Source organism: Tasmannia lanceolata, unplaced genomic scaffold, assembly GCF_043159265.1.
Source record: "Tasmannia lanceolata isolate RefF3 unplaced genomic scaffold, GAP_Taslan_0.1 ptg000013l, whole genome shotgun sequence".
NCBI classification, from domain to species: Eukaryota; Viridiplantae; Streptophyta; class Magnoliopsida; order Canellales; family Winteraceae; genus Tasmannia; species Tasmannia lanceolata.
Genome location: NW_027518690.1, coordinates 3,073,976 through 3,084,130, shown reverse-complemented (window position 1 = coordinate 3,084,130; position 10,155 = coordinate 3,073,976). Strand labels below are relative to the sequence as shown.

Genomic DNA, 10,155 nt, shown 5'->3' with positions numbered 1-10,155 from the left:
GGGATGATTCGAACTGTTCATTTGATAGGCCACAGCGTGAACTGGTTGCACCTCCGAAAATCAGGATGATCTTTTGGGGTCCGACCTATAAACATTGTGGTCTTATCAAATGGATTGTTTGGATCATCGTATGGTGCCAGCCATAGAGTACTTTTTTCTTTTCTTTTTTGAAAATACTGGACTATAGGGGCTTATACCATATAACAACTCATACCAAATCCATATTCCGGGGAGGGTAATTGAGAGACACACAGAAAGAAGGAGAGATTATTAGGACCTTCGACTTGATAGCATTTGAGTGAATTTTGCAACCCAGGTCCTGCAGTCAACCCCTTAACCAAGATACTCATGGTAAAAAAAAATTATTTGCGGAATTCTATCGGTTAAGGCGTAGCAAAATGAGGGTGTCTACATATACATAAATTATATATGATGCCCCTAATTTAAATAGAAATTATGAAAAAATTATAAATATATGTATTTATGTGTAAAAGCTTGTAAAAATTAATTAAGAGATTCCAAATCTACAAGGCACACAAAAAATGGATAAAAACTTATGAAAATACAAATTAAAATAAGAAGTAGGGCAATAAGATACATAAAATAAAATAAAAATATATGAGGTGCATTTCTCACATATTTCTCTTGTTTCTCTGTGTTTCACATGTGTTTATGGTTTTCTATCTCTTCCTTGATTCTCATTTACTCTCTATATTTTCCCATGATTCCTCTTGTTTCACGATTTGCCTTCCGAATTTGTTTTCCAACATGATTGCTATGGGTAGAGCTATGGAGAGAAAGAAGAATAAAATGATTTATAGCAAAGATAAACAAGTACTCAATAAATAGGATAACAAATGCTCAATAGAAAAATAGATCTAAGTACGTGAAATCACTCGGATAAAAGAAGTATAAATATGTTGGCATCACACTAACACAACCCAAGGCTTCACACAAGGGGAACCCTAGGCGTATCACCCAGGGTTTCAAGGCCTCACACGCATAAATCACATTCACAATTTTGCAAGAGTTGTAAGAAAAAGTCTAATTCATTCAATTCATCATATGTTGATGGCCCTAGGCCTTTATTATAGACGTCTAATCTTAAAAGGCACCAAATTTGTGAATAAATTTTTATCAATGAAAAAAGTCTACTATGGATTTTCCTATGAAGCAATTTCTCAGTTTGTAAAATCAGCTTTTTGGTCTACATATTAATGTTCTATAGTTAGTCAGCGATGCTTGCCTTCTATTTACTTTCTATTGCCAGCAATTATTCACAAATAGATCGAACTCAACATACACATTTTGGTTAGTGTGTGCAAATGGTTATTGTTTGCAGGAAGTGCCCCACCATCTGCTTGATATACTGGACCCATCTGAAGGTATCTTACATCACTGCCAATAGAAATTCTGGAACCAGATGCTTTTCTCTGACAATTGATATTTCCACTTTATATTTAAGAGGAATGATAGATGCAAGGGCTCCCTTTATGCAAGGGCTGGAGAAAGTCCCTTGAATGGATCCTCGTAGTCGGTTGGGAAACTGAATTCGGTTGCACTTAATGATGTGGATCTATTCAATGGCCCTTCTTTAGCCCTTGCATAAAGAGGGCCCTTGCATCTATCATTCCTCTATATTTAAATAGAAAGATTTTAAGCCTCTAATAACTTTAGTATTTCCATATGCAATTTCATATTTTCATACCATGCTTTAGAACTGAGTTGGTCAATTGGACATACATGTGGAAATATACCAGTGTCTATGCTAGTTTGATACAAACTTTTTATTGGACATGGATACATGTTTCTGAGAGGGTTCTTAAGAAAAAAGACATATGCAGAAAATTTTCAAACGAAATATAATCTAAAGTGGTAGCTCTTCTACCGGATGCACTGCCCTCTGAGCCTGTGGTTTCTGAAACCAACATAAGCACCAACGAAGGCAGAAGGAGAAAGCAGCGCAGATCAGGACACCAACAAATATTAACCCAAAAAGGATAAACACATTTCTTAGATAGTGTTTCGACCCTGGGTCCAGGAATCTATCGAGATTAGTACCTCTATCCTCAACATTTTTACCTTTCTCCATCCTGTTCAAATGAAGAAAACGTATGTCATACTTTTTTGGACAAACGATATAATTTTTGTAAAAAAATATACTAAAACGCAATGTGTTTAAGTGAAGAAAACCATGTGTTGCAATCATATCATACAAATGTGTTTTAAGTGATTCTGATGTATTATCTTAATTTTCTTTAGATCTCTGTTTAGTATTTCAAGGGAAAAAATCGATCAAAGAAGAAATCCCATCTCTAGAGTCTGCTTTAGTTGAAGTTTCCTAATCATTTTAAAAGTTTTGGGCCCACCAGACCTTTATTTGGTAGGCCCTATGGTGGAGTTGAAACGGCCAGAAAATAGCGTCCAACTAATGATTTAGAGTGATTAATCACGGCCTTACAAATGGATGGTGATAATTACATTTCTATAGAAGACCTATGATGAAGGGTCCAGATCTTGTTGTCTTCATGTGGTGTGGGTCCAATGAACCAATCAAGTTCTCACGTGAATCTAATGTTAGAGGAGCTTCTCATAAGAGAAATGATATTGCCACACCCTTACTGAATAGTGGCACCACCTTTACACTTTTCGGGATTCATACTGCAAGAGCCATATAAGCCCCAAAAGCCCCCAATCATGCCTGCAAATAAGCAATTTGGCATTCTATGTACGACAAATTTAATCTCTAGAACGCAAGCTTATTAAGGCGCTTCCAGCCGAGTTCAAAAATGCATTTTTAATGCATCTCATAGCACATACTGTAAAATAACTTAAGATATAATGCAATATTCTACACCTAGTTTTTCAAATAGAGAATTCAAAAGTGGCAAAAGAGAATACTTATTGTATAATGATAGTGGAATTGGAGGAGAATGAACCGTCGACGCCACCTGAGGAAGAATAGCTCCAGTCAGTAATCCGATCATAACAACAATCGCGAGGGTGGCGCAGGTTGAAATCGTCATTGTCTTCATTTGCCTCCTGTCTTTGGTGCCTAAAATTTAAAAAGCAATTTTCAAGGGCGCGTAAGTTAAAGGCATGGTAATGCATGGCGCATGTTAGAGTCGATGTCCGTAATAACAACTGGAAAATAAATAAACAAATAATTCATTGCAAGCATGAGAGTTTGGCAAAGAATGAATGATTATCTCTACATAGAAATGATTCTCTGTACATAACTCAGAGGGAAAAAAGAAAGAAAGAAGGAAACAATAATCCATGAAAAAACAATCAATATTTATCCTTCAATTAAAAAGAGCCCATCTGGGTGGGTACCATAAGACAGGCAAGTTCAGGTTAAAATCGCCAGGGCATAGGGCTCTCCACCTCCTCATCGCCGGAAATCTGAAATCCTGGCAAAAATTCTGGCAAGGCAGGTAAGTTCAGGTTAAAATCCCGGTAACTCGAGGTGGGTCCCTCCGAGGTGGCATCTCTTATGCCCACCAAGGGTCTGGCCGAAGGGGAAAGACTTATGATAAATAGAGCACTTGTGGGCCCTACCACCGGCGGTGATATTTCCGGCAGAGTGTGGTCGTCTCCGGTAGTTTTCCGGTGACTGGCTTTGTGGCCTCAACCAACAAGGTCTTTGCTTCCATGTGTAAGAACTAGGACTACAGAAATCATTGGTGTAGCTTCTCTTAACCGATCAAGGGATTTTCAAGATGGCATTCAAGTCCTTATAAGCCCATCCACATCAGATTGATCGATTTTTCCAATGTGGGATCTTTGCTTTCGCCTGGAACCACTTAGTATGGTAATATTGGGGTGGATTAACATCTTTGGAAGACTTACAGTCGACCTACATCAAAGTACTAGATGAAGACATATTATCCTCATGAATTGTAAAACCTTGAAGAGAAGAAATTTCAAACCTACATTGCTAGGTCCAAGCTTTAATCCGCTTTTACCGTTGAAAGAGATGAGTGGAAGGTTTTTTTCTGGATAAAAGTTACCAAGGTTTCCGAAATGGTGGTGTTTCCAAAATGGGTATAGATGAGTTAGAACTAACTCAAAGTACGTAGAGATCTTGAAGATGTGCTTCTTTTTTCACAGATAAGGGATAAAGACACAATGAAAAGGACAAGAGGAATTACATGTACTTTCTGTGGTAAGGACTGGTGGTAAAAGTACAAGTGGGACTAGCAATTTAGTAATGATCTCATTAATATAATTGAGATAAACATCTTGTTCACTATTATTGGTGGGTGAGAGAAAAGCATATAGCTCTAATCATAGAGACAGTGGAAACCTTCTCATCTTTGTGTACATAGTGAACATAGACACTATATCAAACCATATAAATTTTGATGTGTTTTGTGTTTCTCGTTGCATTTATAGAACAAAACCATTCATCTTTTCAACCCAGCAATGGATGGGTCATATAGCAAAAATCTCCTACATAACATGCAATCCTAATCCATTCTTCTTATGTGTATCCTAAACCTCTAATTAGTGGAGCTTCTCGCCCCATTTCTTTGCTTAGACCTTAAAACAATGGAGAAAATTTTGGGGGCATTTGTAATCTTGTTTGTTGGATTAATTTGGCATCTTTGGTATGTAGTGAGTTCAAGAAGAGAAGTCTTTCATGTGATAGGTCATGATGTTCTACAAAGTCATGACTGGCTTTAAATGAGATTTTTGAAAAAAACAAACAGATATTTTTTTTTTCAATTTTTAGAATAAGACTCAAATAACACTCTATTTTTTCTTTTTCAAAAAAAAAAGAGTGAGTCAAATATTTGCAGAAAACCAAAATCCAAACCAAAGAGATCAATAGAATAGAAGCATTCAGAGGTTCTAAGAAACATGGAAATATCAAACCACACACATGAAGAAATAAAACAAAGAATTACCTGTTTGAAATAGAAGCTCAAGAGATAAGAGATAAGATCAATTCTCTTTCCTTTGGATCATGATCGACGGTTGTGAAAGGCACCGATGGAGGAAGCCGACGATTGATTGATCAAACAGAGGAAAATTGATGGAATCCGGTGATAACCATAACAGCAACGTTCAAGCCCATGATGCAAATAAACAAACATTTGCAATCAAGCAAATTGGCCCAAAAAAAGAAGAAGAAGAAGAAAACAAACGATCGATCAGTCGCCAAATGACAAATGGGTATAATCGGAGACCTGTTTTTGGATATTTGAAACCCTAGGAAAACCCCCATCATTTAATCAGACGGTAGTTTCTTTGCTCTCCTTTTTCAAATGGATGCTCGTTCAAACGGAGATATTTTAGTTATTTAAAGAGTAGAGGAATTGAATGAGTGTCTTGTTCTTGCCTAGACAGAACACAGAAGAGTAGTAGATTTTGTCTTATTAAATATGTGGATGTTCTCTTCTGCAAAAGTCAATTTCAAAATGGCTTTCTGCGAAATTGCCTAGCATAGATGGTTATTTTTTGGCTTTTCCTAAATGAAAAGTTTTACTTGTTCTCTATGGTTGTTACTTATATTGCGTTATTGGATGATTCAAACCATTCATTTATTGGGCCCCGTGCCTTAAAATAATTCATCTTCATGGGATGATCCTAGCCCTCAAAATTACAGAGATGCCCACGTTCTATATAGAGATTTTTAATTGATTGCAGTTGATTTCTGCATCACCTACATGTGAAGAAACTAGAAAGTGGGCTAAAAATTATTCAATTACAACTTACAAGGGACCCACATCCAATGTTCTTTCCAAACAAATGTGATGTAAGGAATAGACCTGGCAAACGGGTGGGTCGGGCCGGGTCAACCCGCAGGTGATGCGGGTGCGGGTCCACGGGTCGGGTGAGAAAATGACCCGCATTTTGGCGGGTCAAAATTTACGTGACCCGCGCGGCCCGCGGGTGGGCCGGGTCAACCCGCGGGTCACCCGCAAATATGCCGCAAATATGGGATTGTAATAATTATTTTGATTTGACAGCCTCTGTTTGCCCGTAATTGTCATAACCTCCGATTTGGTATTTTTTTCGTAATTTTAAAATTTTATAACCCTTTCTAGGTAATTTTTCATTCAAAACTTTATAATTTAGCTAATTTACTTTTTGTGGTGTAATGATTACTTTTTTACATATTTTATATTTTATTAGGAACATTTTAGCAACATTTGGATGTCGGCGCATCTTTGCATACACAAAGGCCACTTGCCGAGAAATTGCCAAAGGAGAAGCTTGATAGCAAATTCTAATAAAATAAAAACCACATTTAAATGTTATCAACACTACTGGGCACTCTCACTTTATGTATGGCCCACACCATAGGATGATCCAAACCGTCCATTAGTTGGGCCATAGCCTAAATAGGTTATGCTCCAAAAATCATTTCCATAGGATGATCCTATCCCTCCAATCTGAATGTTAGAGGGTTGATCCTAACCCTCTATAGATCGGAGGGTTAGAATCAACCGATGGAAATAATTTTGGGGCATAACCTATTTAGGGTATGGCCCATCTAATGGACGGTTTGGAACTTTGGATAATCCTACGGTGCAGGACATACCGTACTTTTTATAAAGCGAGGAGTTACTCATAAAAAACAAACAGCAGTGATGATAACATTCTCAAAAAGATTAAAAAATACTGTAAAAATGCGGGTGCCCACGGGTTGACCCGACCCGACCCGTGTTTTTGCGGGTTGGGTCACCCGCGGGTTGGTTTTTGACAGGTCACGGAAACTTAGACCCGTGCCCGCAAATTTGCGGGTGGGCCGGGTCGACCCGCGGGCACGGGTCACTTTTGCCAGGTCTAGTAAGGAAAGAGCTTCATTCGAAAAATAAACAAGAGAGCAAAAATGACTAATTCATCCTTGTTTAAGGATAAAATTTTCAAACCATCTTCCTTGTTTGTTATTGGTAATATCGTGAAAATTTAGCCCTAGATTGGGTCATAGAAAAGTCTCATTAATTTTAGGGCCCTTTTTTTAATTGGGATAGCCCCATCTAGTGTATTTATTGCCCCTCCCCCTTTTTAATTGGGACAGCCCAACCTAGTGTATTTATTGGCTCCCTTTCCATAATTGGGATAGTCCCCTCTAGTGTATTTATGAGATGACTACTCTTTTACACGAGAGGGGGCTCTCCCAAGTAAGAAAAAGAAGCAACCATATGATTTCCCTTATTTCAATTTGGGGTACATCCCTACCATACGAGTGGCCTATGTCCATCATGTCCACTAAAAACGTGGGCCCTACCAGATGTAGAACAGTGCTAACCATTCGATTGATTATGTATAATAAGTGGATAAGTTAAAAAGCAAAAATAAGAAATTGCCTACATTCAGCAGTAAGGAGGCTATTTATCTAACGGCTAGGATCATCCAATCAGTATGACTTGTAGCCTATTACCCATCCAAAAATAATGTGGGCCCACCCAATCAGAACCCGAGTTGCACCCGAGGACAGAGGTCTTGTTCGGGTTAACCCAAAGAAAATCATGATAAAATTAGAGGACATAGGTCTTGTTCTGGTCTGGTCAGGTTTTCAAGGCCTCAATCCTAACCCAACCTGAAATCAAATTAGGTTGGCTTTTCCCAACCCAGCCAGAGGAAATCCCAAACCAACCCGAGCAAAAATTGGGTTCAACCCGAGTCCGACCCAAGTCGCACTCCTAATGGGAGTAAAATGATGAGCCTCACCCAAGGTATATATGAGGTGCAAAAAAAAATCCATTCTGGTTCTGTTTCTTTCTATGTGAAATGGGCATAAATTTTACTGTCTATGTACAAAGAAAATAAGTAAATGTAGATTTCAATAGCAATAGGACTAGGAGAATGATGAATTCACTAGGAGTAAAAATCCACTTGTTATTATATGCTTAAGATGTTTACATCACATAAGTTTTGACACAGTCCTTCGAAGGAATTGATTCAAATGGATTTAGAGCAAAGTCCACCAGGCCCGCCGAAAAAGAAAGCATAATCCACTTAGGCACTTTTGGATGAGGTTGAACATTGTGGCAATATGGGCCATTGTTGTAAATGTAAAGAGAACCAGGGTCGACATCTTCACCACTGCCATCTACATCTATTGGGAAGTTTGTGTCTTAGAAATATTCAATGAGATACAATGTGATCGTATTGTCTTTGATAGAAAGACACAGTCAATGACTGAACTGTACATAGACAAAGATAGAAACAAATCCTTCATCAAGGGGATTTATATATGGCAATCCCATTGAAATGGGATCTAATATTGTGTACATATTCCACTGTACATACGATCAATATGTATCCATGAATGAAAGACATGCAGAACCGATTCACTCATTTTATTTTACATGGTATCAGAGCCACCACTTCTTGGGTAATTTTCATCCGTGTGCATTTCTCTTGTTTACGTCATTACAGACATATTTCCGTCACATGTTACCATAGTTGCAGACGCATTTCCATCACGTCTTCTTGTTGGTTTAAAGGCACTTTTGCCACGCACTTCCGTGGAACCTTATTCTAACATTGATCATTGCTGCCATCATCCAGCTACAAACAGCCCACCATGCCTTTTTTCACGCCGGAACAATATAATCATATCCTCTCAATACTTAATTGTGGTAATACACAACCTATGGCACACTTTGCAGGTACATCCATTTGTTGTTCCTCTTCTTCGAAACCACACTCGTGCATCATTAACACAGGTGCTACCTGCTAGTGACCACATGGTCTCTTCTCCTGACACACTTCGGTCCTCTTCCACTACCAACTCTTTGCAGCCCGTTAAATTACCTAATGGCACTTTTGCACCAATATCTCACATGGGATCTGTCGATCTCAACCCTTCTATGCATCTTGAGAATGTTTTATGTGTTCCCTCTTTTAACTTCAACCTCCTCTCTGTTAGCAAGTTAACTCATTCTCTTAATTGCTCGGTAACTTTCTTTCCTGACTTCTGCATTTTCCAGGATCTAGCAACGAAGGCGACGATTGGATTGGGTAAAGAAGACGGCGTCCTCTACCATCTCTCTACAAATCCCGCCGCACTCTTGACATCTCATTCCACTTGTCGTCTTTGGTCACCCTGCAACTACTACTCTCCACAAGTTATCGAAATCTATTTCTGATATCTCTTTTCATGATTCTCGTACTTGTGAGAATTGTCCTTTGGCCAAACAAACACGATTACCTTTTACGAGCAGTACGATTTCATCTACAGAACCTTTTTGTTTAATTCATTGTGATATTTGGGGTGGATACTCCACACCTTCTCATTCTGGGGCTCATTATTTTTTAACAAATGTAGATGATTTTACGCGATGTACGTGGGTTTATCTTATGAAATTCAAATATGAAACACTGTCTTTGCTGAAATCCTTCTTTGCTCTTGTACAAACCCAATTTAATCGCAAAGTTTGTTCTATAAGAACCGATAATGGTGCTGAGTTTCTTTCCATGGCATCATTTTTTGAAAAAAATGGAATTTACCACCAATTTTACTAACGAGCAAGTTTAAATCTGTTCAAGAGCTTCCCATGGAACATTGACTACATATTGACAAGGATATTTATTGATTCTCAAATTCGACAGAGGTTGTCATGCGACAAAAGAAATTTAATTTCTTTTTTTATCTCCTTTTTTGAGCTTTATAGATTTTCTGTCTCTCTATTCAATTATGGTTGTGTTTCTAGGTTCTTGATAGTCTTACAGTTATGCACATACAATAACTTCTATGCATATATCCACAGATAAATGTTGGTATTTGAAGTCGCTAAAATGATTTCATTTTACTTTTCATTGCTTTTCTACAAGTTCTGAGCCATGTTTTTTGAAGAGGCCAATTACATAAGGGAGTGCTCTTTATTGATGGATGACTTCATTATCGTATTGTTCCTTTTATTAGGAGATTTCAAGTTAGCTTCCCATATAGAAATTATGCTTTCAGCATTGTATATGGAAAATACAGTGATGGCTTTTTATTGGTAATCTAAAAGATGCCTTCTAGAAGAAAAAAACGAAGCAATCAAGATTATGAGGATGCAAATTATCATCTAATTTGGAAGTTGATAATAGTTTCTTGAATTTTATTTCATGCCTCATTCTCATCAATAGATAGCAGCAATTCATTTCTAACATGAAACTCATAACTAAAAAGAACCCAACAGAATTAAT

General features: G+C 37.8%; 1 long non-coding RNA gene across 1 annotated transcript; it reads right to left on the bottom strand.

The window, feature by feature from the left end:
• Positions 1–1,740: 1,740 nt before the first annotated feature.
• On the bottom strand, positions 1,741–5,278 carry LOC143889352 (uncharacterized). The gene is made up of 3 exons (XR_013254811.1): positions 4,914–5,278; positions 2,902–3,055; positions 1,741–2,093 (listed from the first exon to the last, which is right to left on the bottom strand). It is a non-coding gene; the product is annotated as an uncharacterized LOC143889352 (long non-coding RNA).
• Positions 5,279–10,155: the final 4,877 nt, after the last annotated feature.